This window comes from Nuphar pumila, chromosome 16 (assembly GCF_984573655.1).
Source record: "Nuphar pumila chromosome 16, dmNupPumi1.hap1.1, whole genome shotgun sequence".
Lineage (NCBI taxonomy): Eukaryota > Viridiplantae > Streptophyta > Magnoliopsida > Nymphaeales > Nymphaeaceae > Nuphar > Nuphar pumila.
The window spans coordinates 60,165,641-60,181,977 of NC_143264.1; the positions used below are offsets into that span (position 1 = coordinate 60,165,641).

A 16,337-nucleotide genomic window follows, 5' to 3' on the forward strand; every position below is an offset into this window, starting at 1 on the left:
ATCACTGATCGGCCTCTGATCCTGTGTGGTCTCCACGATCAGTCTGGAAAGATGGTCTGCTACTACATTCTCGCTTCCCTTCTTATCTCGAATCTCGAGATCAAACTCCTGTAGTAGTAGGACCCAACGAATCAATCTCGGTTTGGTGTCTTTCTTATTCAACAAATATTTCAATGCAGAATGGTCAGAATAGACAACCACCTTTGAATCGAGTAAATAGGACATGAATTTATCCAATGCAAAAACTACCGCAAGTAGCTCCTTCTCTGTCGTAGTATAATTCATCTGAGCATCAGACAGAGTTCTACTCGCATAGTAGATCACATAGGGCTTCCTATCAATGTGTTGTCCTAAAATGGCCCTCATAGCGTAATCAGATGCATCGCACATAATCTCAAATGGGAGAGTCCAATCTGGAGGTCTCAAAATAGGTGCAGTAATCAAGGCCTCTTTGAGAATCTCAAAAGCCTTCATACAATCTTCCCCAAAAACAAAGGGTTGGTCTTTCTCCAATAAAGTGCAAAGCGGTCGAGAGATTTTGCTGAAATCTTTTATGAACCGCCTGTAAAATCCCGCATGCCCTAAAAATGATCGAATCTGCCTCACAGAGGTGGGTGGAGTCAAACGGGAAATGGATTCCACCTTCGCTCTGTCAACCTCAATACCATGCTTGGACACAATGTGTCCTAGCACAATCCCCTCCTGGACTATAAAATGGCTCTTTTCCCAACTCAGGACGAGATTGGTCTCCGCACACCTACTCAGTACTCGAGCAAGTTTTTGGAGGCAATCTTCAAAAGAAGAGCCATACACTGAAAATTCGTCCATAAAAACTTCCATCACATCATCAATCATGTCCGAGAAGATAGCAAGCATGCACCTCTGAAAAGTAGCCGGGGCATTACAGAGCCCGAACGGCATACGTCTAAACGCGAAGGTGCCATAAGGACATGTAAACGTGGTCTTCTCCTGGTCGTCAGGATGGACAGCTACCTGATTGTATCCTGAATATCCATCTAGAAAGCAGTAGTAGCTCTGCCCTGCGAGTCTCTCTAAGATCTGATCAATGAATGGCAATGGGAAATGATCTTTCCTAGTTGCCATATTCAGTTTTCTATAATCGATGCAGACTCGCCATCCTGTAGTGGTCCTCATTGAAATTCTCTCACCCTTCTCGCTCTCAACCACAGTGAGTCCTGACTTCTTCGGCACAACCTGAATTGGACTGACCCACTGGCTATCAGAAATAGGGTAAATGATTCTGGCATCCAACCACTTCACCACTTCCTTCATGTTGGGATTTAGCCTTCTCTGCATATCCCTAAATGGCTTGACTTCCTCATCACAATGGATTGTATGCATGTAGAATGAAGGATCAATCCCCTTCAGATCAGCAACTCCCCAGCCAATCGCTGCCTTGTGCTCTCGAAGAATAGTCAGCAATCTCTGTTCCTGCTCCTCAGTGAGCAAGGACGAGATGATCACAGGCAGAGTCTCCTCATCTCCGAGATATGCATACTTGAGTGAATCTGGTAAGGGTTTCAGCTCAAGTTTCGGAGGTGACTCGATCGAAGACTTTGGCGGGGGTCTCAGCAAGTGGCGGAAGAGGCTCCCTGACCGCTCCCCAAGGTAGTCTCTCTGACGACACTCTAGACACATCTACACTATCTACACCGCTATTCTTCTCTATATGGTATAAATCTAAAGAATCCTCAGTAATGTACAACTCAGGCTGCTCCTCCACTAACTCATGTGCAATATCTACATGAAAGCAGTCCATGTCTTCTGCTGGTCCCATCGCGGCATTGAAAATATTCAGCTTGACCTTTCGATTGCCGAATGAGAGATCCATGGCTCAGGTTCTGCAGTTGATACACGCATTGGCAGTTGCCAAGAATGGTCTACCTAAAATAATCGGAGTCTGGTGCTGGCTATCCACTCCTTCCATATCAAGAATAATGAAATCGACTGGAAAATAAAAGTCATCCACCTTAACTAGCACGTCCTCCAAGACACCTCTCGGTACCTTGACGGAATGATCTGCCAGCTGCAGTGTAATGGGAGTCGATCTCATCTCTCCTAGCCCAAAAGAATCAAAGAAATATCCGGGCAGAATGTTCATGCTTGCTCCAAGATCGAGCAATGCGCGTTCTATCTGGATGTTCCCTATAGTACACGCAATGATAGGGGCTCCAGGGTCCTTGAGCTTTGGTGGTGTCTGATGCTGAAGTACTGAACTCACCTGCTCAGTCAGATGGACCCTGTTAGGAACTCGCTCTCTAGATTTACGCTTCTGCGTACATAGTTCCTTCAGGAATTTGGCATATGCCGGCACCTGCTGAATAGCATCGAGCAAAGGTAGGTTGATCTGCACATGCTTGAAGATGTCAAGCATGTTCTGGATCTTCGCACCTTGCTTCCCTCTATAACCAGGAGACTCTAATGCTTTGGGATAGGGTGGTGGGGGAATATACTCTGCTGGTTCCTCCTCTTTGTGAGAAGGCTCACTCCTATCTTTCTTCTTCTTCTCTGAGGATGAAGATGATGAAGATGGTGAAGGTGATGATGGGGATGGGGATGATGATTGAGCCGACGTAGGTGAAACAATGGTCTCTGGCTCCTCTATCCTCTCTCTACTCTCTCGCTCTCTGCTCTCGACGTGATACTCACGTCCACTCCTCAGGGCCATAACCGATTTGGCCTGATGCTGTGTCTCAGTATGAAATAGGCCTCCAGTCATCTGGTCCTTGCCCTTCGGGTTCATGACAGCCTGACTCGGCAATGTACCCTCGGGTCTCCTACTAATAGCCTCAGCTAACTGTCCCATTTGCGATTCTAACTTCGCAATGGACTGCGTATGCGAACTCAAAATCTGGCTACACTTCTCGAAGGCGTTTTGATTAGAGGTTTTCACTTCTTGGAATGCCTGAAGAAGTCTTTCCTCAAAAGATGTCTGCGGGGCAGACTCCTGCTGAATCGGGGGAGTGACAGAAGAAGAAGAAGACTGAGAATAGTTCGGTCTTTGAAATGACTGAGTAAAAGATGGTTGCCGAACTGGCTGAGAGGAAGTAGGCATCTGCATGGAAGACTGTGGATTCTTCCATGAAAAATTGGGATGGTTACGCCAACCCGGATTATATGTCGATGAAAATGGGTTATTTGGCGGTCTGACGTAACCCTGAGCTGCCTGAACTTGTTCTTGAATAAATTCAGGGTACTGAGCTGCTGAAGGGCACTCAGTGATCTCGTGTGCCGGACTGGCACAAAGAGTACACACCTGCTGTGTAGTGGATGGTCCTGAGAGAAGCTGGTCCAGCTTCTGAGCAATCATGTCTACCTTGCACTGTAGTGCAGTAGATGGACCAACTTCAAGAACACCAGCTTTCTTCTGAATGCTGGGTGTGGCTCTATCAGAATGAGAGCTCGAAGCATGGTGGAGTGAATTCTCAGCCAATGTATCAAATAGCCTCCATGCTTCGTCCTCGCTCTTCAGCATGAATGTCCCTCCACATGAAGAGTCGATCATCTGACGATTTTTGTCAGACAATCCATCGTAGAAGCTCTGCACCAGTTGCCATTTCGGCACCTGATGATGGGGACATTTCCTGAGGAGATCCTTCATTCTCTCCCAGGTCTCATGAAAGCGCTCACCATCTAGCTCTGAAAAGCTAGTGATGGCTCTACGATATTGGTTCGTACGACCAATGGGAAAATATTTCCGAAGAAACTCCTGTTGCAATTGATCCCATGACTCTATTTCTACAGAATCTAAGGACTTAAGCCAATACTTGGCTTTGTCCTTCAATGAAAAGGGGAATAGAGTCAACCTTAAAGCATCATCATCGAAATTTTGTATCTTAACAGTAGAACAGATTTCGAGGAATTCATCTAAATGTCGGTAGGGATCCTCATGACTAAGGCCATAAAAGGATGGAAGCATCTGAATAATGTTGGCCTTAATCTCATAATGTGGCGCTTTTACATCGGGTCTCCGAATGCAGGATGCCTGAACATAGTCTGTGGGAATGAAGTATTCCTGCAGAGGGCGTGAAAGAACTGGGGGTGGAGGTGGAGGATCCATGTCAGCCATTGTTGCCGAACTTCGATGAGAATGTGAAATTCTCTCTGGGTTGTCAACAAATGGGTGTAATGGGGTTCCTAGACCTCATCGACCCTGCATACACTGGTACTAAGACCAGATGTAAGCAAACAACCTAACTTAAATCTAAACTACACAGGTACTAAAATGTAAATAACACAAAATAAACAACTACTAAACAAATATACTAAATTAATTATGTCAGAATGATCTAACTAAGTAAATGAAATAACAAATTAAACTACTCTAAAGTACTGAACAGATAAATACAGGAAATCACAAACTAAGTTTTTCTAAAACCCACCTGTCTAATCGCTCCTTGCAGAATGAATTTCAAGTGAATCCTAGAAAGACAGAACATGAATCCTATATTTACTAACTATGTTAATCCTATATTCACTTACTAATCCTACTAACTAAAAATAAAACAACTAATTAACTAAAACTAATTAATAAATCAAACTCTAAGAAATAAAGTAATTAATTCGCCGTTCCCCGGCAACGGCACCAAAATTTGGTTGATATTTTGAAATGATCTTTTTAAAACAATTATTTTCAATAAATTTTGGAAAATCGTCAACCAAAAATATAAAAACCGACTTTCCACAAAGTGGTAAGTACGGGTCGAATCCTCAGGGAACAGGAATTAAACACAATATTTCTAGAAAATTTAATTTATTAATGACAAATATCAATCTACAATTATAAAGTTAATACAACTACAAATAATCACTAAAAGAAAAGTAATCAAGCAATCAGTCTTCTGCTCCACGCCAAGGGTATTTCCGTCTTTTCGCCACGTAGAGAATCTTCTCACTTGGTCAATAACCCTGGACACTAAATATGCTTTTCAACCTAAAAATACAGAAAAATACAAAGTTAGTTTTCTATTCTAACAATTAAAACAATAACTAAAACTATTTCTAATTTTACGAAAATTACAAAACAAATACTATTTATCAAGCAAAAATTAAATAAAATACTAAATTAATTCTAAAATTAACCAATTTAACTCTACTAATGCTGTATGATGATGATGAAACTCCTAAAATGCAGAAATTATTGAAAACAAGTCTAAATTGCCGAAACTAAGAAAATTACGAAACTGCCCCTAACTAGTGTAAAATAGCATTCTGACAGGTTATCGGAAAACCACTATTTGACAGAGCAAACGAGGTCCGATTTTCCCGAAATTTGTTCTGTTCTGCAACTGACAGATTAAAAAATCTGACAGTTTTTACAGAATTGAAAAACAGTATCTAGAACTCCAGATATAAGCGTTTCAAAACTGGGAAAAATCAGGATATCGAAAGTCCCGAAATTAAAAAACCAGAAAAAGCGGTTTTCACAAAACGCTTAAAAATCAGACCAAATCAACTCCGAATGAGCTGAAATTTGGTCTGCAGTCAAACAACACGTCTAGCAAGTGAATAGAATAAAAATGTTTGGAAAACACAGAAATTTTGTACAGAAAATAAGGCTGGTGCGACAGGTCAAAAATCTGGTTTTGATTTGAGTGCACTATTCACTATTTGAACTATTTTACTCTCTAAGAATGTAATCTACATGCAATGCAAACTTAATTAATCCTATATAACTGATTATATGAAGATGCTAACTATAATGAAGCTAAATGAACTCTACACGGAATATGACATGCATGTTATGACTATGCACTAAATGAAATACTAATGCAATTACAAGCAATACACTAAATAATATAGTTAAATATATGACTAAATGATATATGCTCTATAAACTAACTATACTAACTAACTAATCAACAAACGGTAAACTAACAAACACCAATCAAATCAACAATTAGAAATTTTGGCTAAACAATTAAAGAGATAACTACATTAGCTAATCTAAAATCGCTATAAGTAAATCAAAAACTTAGGGGACTAAAATGGACCAATAGGACACGTGTTCGACTAGGACTAGGGTCGGTTGACTCCAATGGACTCGGTTTAGGCTTAGCTAAGGGGGGTTAACTTGGGTAGGCTCGAGTTAGGTTTGACTCAACTCGGTTTAGTATGGGCTCGGCTAGGTTTGGTTTTGGGTTTGACTTAGTCAACTAGGGGCGGTTTGATTTAGGTGGCTCGGTTGACTTGACTTGGACTTGGTTAGGGTTAGGTCTAGGTCTTGGACTCGGTTTAGGTTTGACCTAACTAGTTGGGTTCGGGTTTGGGTTAACTTAGTCAACTAGGTTCGGTTGACTTAAGTAGACTCGGTTTGCCTTGGATTAGAGTTGATTCGACCTAACTTAGGTTTGACTAGGATTAGGTCTAGGTCTTTGACTCGGTTCAAAGGGGATTTAGAATAGGGGTTGACTCGACTAGGCTTGACTAAGGTTGGGCTTTGGTCTTAGACTCGACCTAGGTGTGGTTTGACTAGACACGGTTTTGGGAAAACCAATAACCTTCCGAATTACAATTAATAACCAATTTAGAAAGTTGAAGAGGTAAAACCGTCCAACCTAGAGAGGAGTTGAAATATTTAATGACATTTAAAAATCAACTTGGAAAGTGGAGAAAGTAAATCTATCCAACTCAAAGGATTTAATACGTTTCCTTCTTGGGTTTTACAAATCAATTTGGGAATTGAAACAATCCAACCTAGAGACTCACACGGTTTTATCCTTCCAACAAAACTTTAATTAGCTTTTACTCCTTTCTTAAAATCGCGTGCACCTCTTTTAGAAGGAAATTGGAAATTTCAAATTTTGTTTCCCGAATTAATTGTAAACATTAATTCCTCTCTATTTTGGAGGGATATCCAAATTCAAACCTTCTTAAATTGCTTTTCACGAAATTAGAGGAGTCAATTTTCCCAAAAACGTTTTCAACCTTAATTACTTGTGTACCCTCCTTCTCAAAAATCGTCCACTCTAATTAAAGTTATTACACTCTAACTACAGTAATATCTACCTAGGGTAATGAAAGGACCTAAAGGGAAAACACAATTTTCTAAAAGAAACTTAAATGGTCTACAACGAATTCCAAAACTCACTTAAATGGCTCCTAAAAACGTCTAAAGCAATAAACCCTAATACATGGAACTTAGACAACCTAATTACACTTACCTAACTCAATTAATGACAATTAATAATTTCTAAAAATTCGACCAAGAGCTCAAGGGGAGCTCTAATGGCTGCCGCCCCACCTTGGGGAAGAAGAAGAACTACACGAAAAAAAAAATTATAAACTAACGAAAAGCAATAAAACTAAGTAACTACTATTTTGATAAAACTAAGTTAGAAAATACTAAAAATGACTCCTAATTACACAAAAGCTAACAAGAACATCACTATTCTGGAATTAAAGACATAAAAAAAGTAAAGAAAACTTGATTTTTATAATTTTCAATAATACACTCAAACACAGAAACGAAAAATGATTAGAACAATTAAGTAACTCAATCCTAAAACAATGGAATGACTAACACCAATTTATGCTACTGTTAACACACTAAACACACAGCAAGCAACACGACTTACCACTCTAAACACCCTTTTAACAAAACTGTAAAGATCGGCTAGAATATCTCTAGCCGATTTTTTTTTCTTTTCTTTTTCAAAAATAAAATCAAAACGAAACACAAACACAACCCACGACTTAGAATAAACTAAAATGAAATTTCCTAATGAGATTTTCAGCAACACCATATAAGACACATGCTGGACAAAACAAAAATATCAAAACAGAAAAATATTTTTGCAAAAATCAAGAATCGACTAGAATAAGTCTAGCCGATTTTTGGATTTTTATTTTCAATTAAAATCAAATGCAACCCACACACAAAACCGACTAAGATGAATCAAAATGAATACTTTCTTTATTGGATTTTCTGTAAAACAACACCAAGAACACTTATGACAAACTTGAAAAATCGACTAGATGAAGATCTAGCCGATTTTTATAAAAAGGATGAAAAATCAATAAAAACTCGATTCCAACGAATCAACCACACACATAAACCTAATCTAACGTGTTGGTCTATGCACGAATGCTACTCTAAGGTTGAAACAAAAAGAAAACTAAGAAACACACAGAAAATAACAAAACAAAATCCACACACAAATCGGTTTTATCTAGAAGAGAAGGAAGAAGAAGACCTACCTTTTGGAAGATCCGACGACCGGGGGGATGAAGAAGAGCGGACCGTGGCTGGAGATGGACGTCCTATACAGTTCGAGAATGCTGTACTTCACCAAAATCGGTACCTTTTGCAGCTGCTACACGTTGGAGATCCACCGACGATGGAATGTGAGCCGATTCGCGATCGGAGGGTGTAGAAAGCCGGATGGAGGTAGGGCCGGCTCACCTTGGTGGTGTGTTGCGCACTCCCGCCCAAGGTTAATGGTCTCCACCTCTGCTACACCTGCAAAAGTACGGAAAAGGGGTGAAAAGACAGCAAGGAACAAGAAAGAAATGAAAAGAAACAAAAGAAAGCTCAAAAATATGCTTGAAAATCAAGCATAGGTCGATCTTCAATGGCCAACACGTGGGGGAGATGGAGAGGAAGGAGCTGTTGCTGTAGAGTCACTGTAGGGGGCGTCCAAACACAGCCAAAGACGCCTAGGGCTTCTCTAAAAAGTATATTTATACTTTTTGAAATTTGCAAAAACAATGTTATAAAAAATATATTTTCTAGACGCCTCTTTCTGGGGGGTTTTCAGAAAAACTTTTTGAAATGGATCTGGATAGGCGTGTGGGTTGGGTTTTGGACTTTTAAAGAGTTGATCCAAGGTCCAATTAACCTAATTGGGTCGGATATGGATCCGATCCACCTCGAAATCCATGCCCAAACACTGAAATAGCCATAACTCTCTCATTTTAACTCTGATTTTTCTGAAATTTGAACCATAGCCCCTTACTATCAAAACACATCTAAACATGGGTTTAAAACCTTAAAATTGATACAAAATGCATGAAAAACTTGTTTACATGATGTGCATTTCATGCATCATCACACAGCCTCGAACCATTTTGTTAACAATCACCTGTACAAGAGCAACAAACAAAATCTCTCTTAGACATAGCTAGTGGGTTTTTGTGTTTGATGATTGGAGAGGTGCGGAGTGGGTGTTCCTCCATTGACTATCCAACATGAAGAACTTGTATGTATCATAGCATAAAGAATCCATTCTATAAAAAATGCACTTTTTGGTTTTACTTGTTTTGTAGTATGAAAACTTTTTGTTTTCATTTTTGTTACTCGTTTGAAACCTGAATCAGAAAATTTCCCTTTGGCGATGTAAAAATTGATCTATTTTGTAGTGGGCCAGCCAACCTATCAGTAGGTTATGGCTTGTCAAAGGGTTGGTACAGTATCATAAAGCAAATCAGATAATAAATCAACATGATATGCATGTTAAACCATTGATTCAATCCGTGACAGGGTTCAATCATGTCATGTTCTATTTTATACCAAAATCCAGAGAAAGACAACAAATCAAACAGATGCATAGAACAGAATAAGAACAATAATGAAAATATGTTAATATTTTGCAATAGGCTAAGGCATATAAAAATATTCCCCTTAGAGAAGATTCATCCCCACATACGGTTCAAAAAGGGTCTGGCATCCTTCCCCCAGGATATAATAGCCTCGACGATCTGGATCGGTGCACTCTGATGGTAGATCACCCTTCAAAAATAACCTCTGTGAACGACTGCTACTAAACTCCCCTTTCTGAGAAACACCCTTCAGAGAAGCAAGAGAGAGCAGGGAGAGAGAAAACAAAAGTCTCGAGAGTCACTAGTGTTTGCGTAATCGCAACCCTCTAACCATGTTTTATAATCCTTGAATGGATACTAAAAACGTGGAAGAGATTTGTTACCTATTACGAAGTAACATGACCCATCAACGGAACAATCCGTTATTCATTTTCTCTTTTCCCTTTATTTAATCCAAATAAAACAATTAATGTGGGACAAAAAGAACATTGGACTTAGATTAATGGATATGACCCTAAAGGGCCAATTACCCAAACCCGAACCTGGACCCAGACCTGGCCTGACTCGGCTCGACACAGCACGGTGAGCGGGCACGCGCGCGCGCGTGTGTGGTTGTCATACCATCCCCTTGTTCTTTGGAACAAGTGATTGAATCACCAAGTAGGATCTAAACCCCACCACCATTTTGTGATTCTTTAATATGAAACTATTCCACATCATCAAAGTCCAAAAAGTACTTCATAAAGAGAGTGGTCCCCAAATTGCTTTCTTCTTTGAATTATTTACTCATCTCTTCTTACATCCAACATTCTCCCACAAATTCAAAGAATGAAAACAGGAGGAAACAAAGATGCAAGCTGGAGTAATCTGAAGCAGAACATATCATGCTTTCAGTAATGATACCTTCCAGTTTGAACCACTACCTTAGTTGGCTAACTTTACCCCCACAGGAATGAAGTAAACTAAAGTCTTAAACTTGAACCTTTGATGTAGGAGTATCCATTAGCAACAACATGATAAAGGTTCTGGTTGTAATCTTTAGAGACAACGCGTTAAAGGCCATGCACATGAATCTTGTTTCATGAGTGACTTCAAGAATAACCCAATTCCTTAAACTACGGCTACAAGTCATACACACATAGGTGGGCTTCTCTAGAGATGCACTGCTAACATCTCGCCTAGAAGGCTTTGAATCCATTCAGAGTTTTCACTATTCCTTTACTTGCAGCTACAACACCTTTTCAAAGTAATCAGGAGAAAAGACACAGATACGTAGTATCTCATTAAGAAGGTGTTATCCAGTTCACCCAACAACTTGTTATTACCAATTGAACCTACTTTGTGGGATCTCTACTCAGATAGGTTGGGTTGTCATTGTAGATGAACTACTGATGGGTTTCAGTCACATCCCCTCTCTGAATTTCAGGACTAATGACTTATCTAGTCCTTTCGTTAATGGATCAGTTGTGTTCTCTTTGGATCCAACATAGTCCACAACAACCACTAACTGAGACACCAGTTCTCTTACAGATTTTATTCTGACTTGGATGTGTCTTCTTTGTTTTTTATTATATTTTATGCTTTTAATCTTTGCAATTATGGTCATATTGTCACAATGCACAGATATCGTAGGAATTGGTTTGCTCATTAAAGAAAGTTCCTCTAGAAGTCTCTTTAACCATCCAGCTTTCATTTCTGTGATATCTAAAGCACAAAGCTCAGCTTCAAAAGTAGACCGTGACAAGATGGTCTGTTTTACTGACCTCCAGACGACTGCACCGCCACCCAAGGTAAATACATACCCAGTTACGCCATAACTCCTAGAGTTCATGGTTATTCAGCTCGCGTCACTATATCTCTCAAGTACGACAATGAATCTCTTGTAATGCAAACTCAAGGAAATGGTTCCTTTCAGGTACCTAAGTACCTTGTCCAATGCCTTCCAATGAGTGTGATTTGAATAACTTGTGTATCTACTTAATTTAGTCATAGAGAACGCAATATCCAGACTCGTGCAATTTGTAAGATACATCAAACTTCTAATAATCTGAGAATACCTTAATTGAGACACAGGAACACCAGTCATATTCTTATAAAGAGGAGTAGAAGGGTCATATAGAGTTGTTACAGATCTTCCTTTGTTATAGCCAAAAATTTTAAGTACTTTTCAACATAATGAGATTTAGAAATAGCTATTCTATACCTATATCATTCATATCAAATTTACTACTAAGAAACGACTCTGTCTCATTCACAATTCCCATATTGGAACTAAACAATAGAATGTCATCTACATACAGGCATAAAATGATACATGCATTACTTTTAACTTTGTAATAAACACATTTATCTGATTCATTGACAACAAAGTCAAATGATAAAATAACTTTATCAAATTTATCATGTCATTGTTTAGGGGCTTGTTTTAGTTCATATAATAACTTAACAAGTCTATAAACTTTATTTTTATTACCAGAAGCCATAAAACCCTCAGGTTGATCCATATAGATCTTTTCTTTAAGATCGTCATACCAAAATGTAGTCTTCGCGTCTATTTGATGAACCGAGAGATCATAAATGAAAGCCAGTGCAATAAGCACTCTAATTGTGGTCGTCCATGTAACCGAAGAATAGGTGTCAAAATAATCTATTTCTTCCTTTTGTTTGAACTCCTTGGCAACCAGTCTAGCCTTGTACTTATCAATGGATCCATCTGGTTTTAACTTCTTCTTAAAGATCCATTTGCACCCAATAGTAGAGTTACTACGAGGGAGGTCAACCAGTTCCCAAGTGCCATTAGAGACAATGGATTCCATTTCACGCTTTATGGCTTCTTTTTAATGCCTTGCTTCAGGTGAAGCCATTGCATCTCAAAAAGTAGGAGGATCATCCTCGATAAGGTAAGTGATATAATCACTTCCCAAATCCTTGGTAATCCATGGTTTCTTACTCCTTGGTTCAACCACTTTCTCGAACTCATTTGGTCTAGAGTGAAAACAAGATGGCTCAACCCCCATATCTGTCATCATTTTCACATGTTTGGGAATGAAACCAGAAATTGAAGGTACATCTAAAGAAGAAAGATTCTGAGGTACACCAACTTTCATGAAAAATACATCCTCAAAGAATGTAGCTTCTCGAAGCTCAACAATAGAGTTTACAGTTATGCCAGATATCTCATACTTAATTACTAAGAACTTATAGCATAGTTGTTCTCTACATAACCCTAAAAGACAATATCTACGGTTTTAGGACTCAGTTTCTTCCTGTTGTGCTCTAGGACAAGTACCTTTGCAAGGCACCCCCACACTTTGAAGTATTTTAAGGTAGATTTCTTATTTCTCTAGAGTTCAAATGGGCTACTATCCTTATGCTTTTAGGGAACTCTATTTAGAATATGGCCAACTATATTTAGAGCATCCCCCCACATATAGGTAGGTAATCCAGAACTCTCAAGTAGAGCATTTATCATGTCAGTTAGAGTTCTATTCTTTCTTTCTACAATCCCATTAGATTGGGGTGAATATGAAGCGGTAAACTCATGAACTATGCTAACAGATTGGCAATATTCATCTAATTTGTTAGATGTATATTGTCCTCCTCTATCAGACCTTAATCTTTTAAGTTTTCTACCAATTTGTGTTTCTTCTTTATTCTTAAAAATAAGAAACTTATCAAACGCTTCATCTTTTGATTTTAGCAGATACACATAACAGTATTTAGTGTCATCATCTATAAAAGTGATAAAGTATTTTTTATGATTTCTAGTTAACACTCCATTAAACTCAGATATCTGTGTGCACCAAATCCAATATTTTAGAATCTCTAACAATCGTATAAAATGGTTTCCTACATTGTTTTGCTTGCACACAAATTTTACATTTTTTGTTTTATCTATGGAATGTTCAAGAATCATCTTCAAGTTCATCATGCATTTTACAGAATTAAAATTCACATGACTCAATCTATTATGCCACAAGTTGGATGATTCTATATTGTAAGCAACATTAGACAGTGAATCAAAAGAAATATCATTCTCTAATTTATTACTGCAAATATGTTCAACACGAAGTTTAAACAAACCATCATCTAAATGCCACTTGCCAATAAAAGTTCTAGAATATAAAATGACAACTTTATTACATTTAAAGTTAAACTCATAACCCTCTCTAACTAGATGTAAACCATTTAAAATATTCCTTCTAACTACAAGCACATGGTGCACTCTGTGTAGAGATGGAATTCATCCTAAAGGAAACTTTAAGTTCACGCATCCAATCCCCAACACCTTTGCAATCGTGGAGTTGCCCATAGTCACGAATCTGTCTGCAGTAACCTGGTAAGAGCCAAAGACAAACTTATCAGCACAAACGTGCACATTTGCCTCAATGTCAACCAGCCACTCAGTTGGCTCATAAACATGATGGATTTGAGGGTTAACAGAAACATACCTAGCATTGGTTTCAATGACCTTAGTCACCATATTGACTTGAGGAGTACTATCTGTGGTCCCATGAGCCTTGGCCTTCTTGGAAGGACATTCCTTGGCATAGTGCTCAATCTGTCCACAGTTCCAGCAAGGTTTGTTCTTTGTCTTTCTGGATTTTAGCCTTAGGTTTGAATTAGTTTTTCATTGCAGGGTTAACTTTTTGACCCTTGCCTTTAAATGATCTGGTCATCATATTCACTTTAGGCTATTCAGTTGGCATCATAACTTGTTTATGACTCCTATGTTCTTCCTCAATAGATATGGCTACCATAAGATCATCCGGAAAAATCTTTCCTCTACAGTGCTTGAGAGACATGCCAAAGTCTACCCAAGACTTGGAAAAATTTTCCATGATGGTCATGACTTGAAACTTCTCAAAAAGTTTCATATCAGCCTCAGCCAAACTATGAAGCAATAACATAAACTCATGTGTCTGTTCAGTGACCGACTTGCCCTCAACCATCTGATATTTCAGAAACTTGGCAACAGAGTACTTCTCAAGACCTTGGTCTTTAGTATTGTACTTTTTGTCAAGTTGATCCCATAGGGATTTAACAGTGGTAGAGTAGGAATTGTATACGTCGAATAAAGTGTTGGACAAAGCCAACAGAATGCAACCACGACATATATCATTCTTCTCTTTCCACTCTACAGTTGCAGTAATAGTGGCGAGATCAGGATTAGTATCAGAAACCATGGGGCATTCAAACTCCAGAATATAAATCAAGCCTATAGTCATGAACTAGACTTTCATACGTTGTTGCCAACGCTTGAAATTCTGACCGGCAAAATTTTTAGGCATACCGGACATGTCTACTTGCGGTATAAAACTAGATAAAATCGACATTCTTAGAATAATCTTCTATAAGACTGTTAGAATCAAACATAGTATCATAAAGCAAATCAAATAATAAATCAATACGATATGCATGTTAAACCATTGATTCAATCTGTAATAGGGTTTAATCATGTCATGTTCTGTTTTATACCAAAATCCAGACAAAGAAAACAAATCAAACTGATGCATAGAACAGAATAAGAACAACAATAAAAACATGTTAATATTCTGCAATAGGCTAAGGCGTATAAAAATACTCCTCTTAGAGAAGATTCGCCCCCACATACGGTGCAAAAAGGGTTTGGCATCCTTCCCCAAGATACATTAGCATTGACGATTTAGATCGGTATACTCCGATGGTTGATCACCCTTCGAAAACAACATCTGCGAACGAGTGCTACTGAACTCTCCTTTTTCGAGAAACGCCCTTTAGAGAAGCAAGAGAGAGCAGGGAGAGAGAAAACAAAAGTCTCGAGAGTCACTAGCGTCTGCATAACCGCAGCCCTCTAACCACACTTTATAATCTCTGAACGGATACTAAAGACGTGGAAGAGATCTGTTACCTGTTACGAAGTCACGTGACCCATCAACGGAATGATCCATTATCCATTTTCTCTTTTCCCTTTATTTAATCCAAATAAAATAATTAATGCGAGACAAAAAGAACATTGGACTTCGATTAATGGATATGGCCCTAAAGGGCCAAATACCCAAACCTGAACCGGCTTGGCTCAGCACGGCGCGACGGGCAGGTGCACACACACGTATGTGTGTGGTTACCATACCATTCCCTTGTTCTTTGGAACAAGTGATTGAATCACCAAGTGGGATATAAACCCCACCACCATTTTGTGATTCTTCAATATGGGACTATTCCACATCATCAAAGTCTAAAAAGTACTTCATAAAGGGAGTGGTCCCCAAATTGCTTTCTACTTTGAATTATTTACTCAGCTCTTCTTACATCAAACATCTTGCACTACAAGTTCTCTTCCACAAAAACTTGGATTTTAATGACAAGGCTTTTGTGCAATATGGAAAATTGATTTTTGAAGTTCTTAAGAAACCATTTTATGCATCAAAATCATGTCATTTAAAACATGTTCTTCACTCAATAAAATATGGAGATTATATCCACAAGGAATGATTCATGATATGCAATGGGTCATGATTAATTAGATATAATTTATTGAATACCTGTAATATCATATACTTGAGCCATACATGTAAGAGAGAGAGACGTGCACTTATTTCTAGCTAGTAGAAATGGTGTTAGGTGTGTGTGTTTCTGTGTTGACAATGGATGAATGTGAACATGCATAAATTTATATGTGTGTGTCAAGCATATAAGCATATATATATAAAGGGAACACCTCACCAAGTGTTTAAGGTGTCAAAGCTCCAATCCCACTGTTTACATGTATCTAGTTAGTTGAATTAGCTGAAATC

The 16,337-nt window shown here is 38.6% G+C and overlaps 1 non-coding gene across 1 annotated transcript; it reads left to right on the forward strand.

Annotated features, from left to right (window-relative positions):
• The first annotated feature begins 3,584 nt into the window (after window positions 1–3,584).
• Window positions 3,585–3,687, forward strand: LOC149813305 (small nucleolar RNA R71). The gene has a single exon (XR_016428447.1). It is a non-coding gene; the product is annotated as a small nucleolar RNA R71 (small nucleolar RNA).
• Window positions 3,688–16,337: the final 12,650 nt, after the last annotated feature.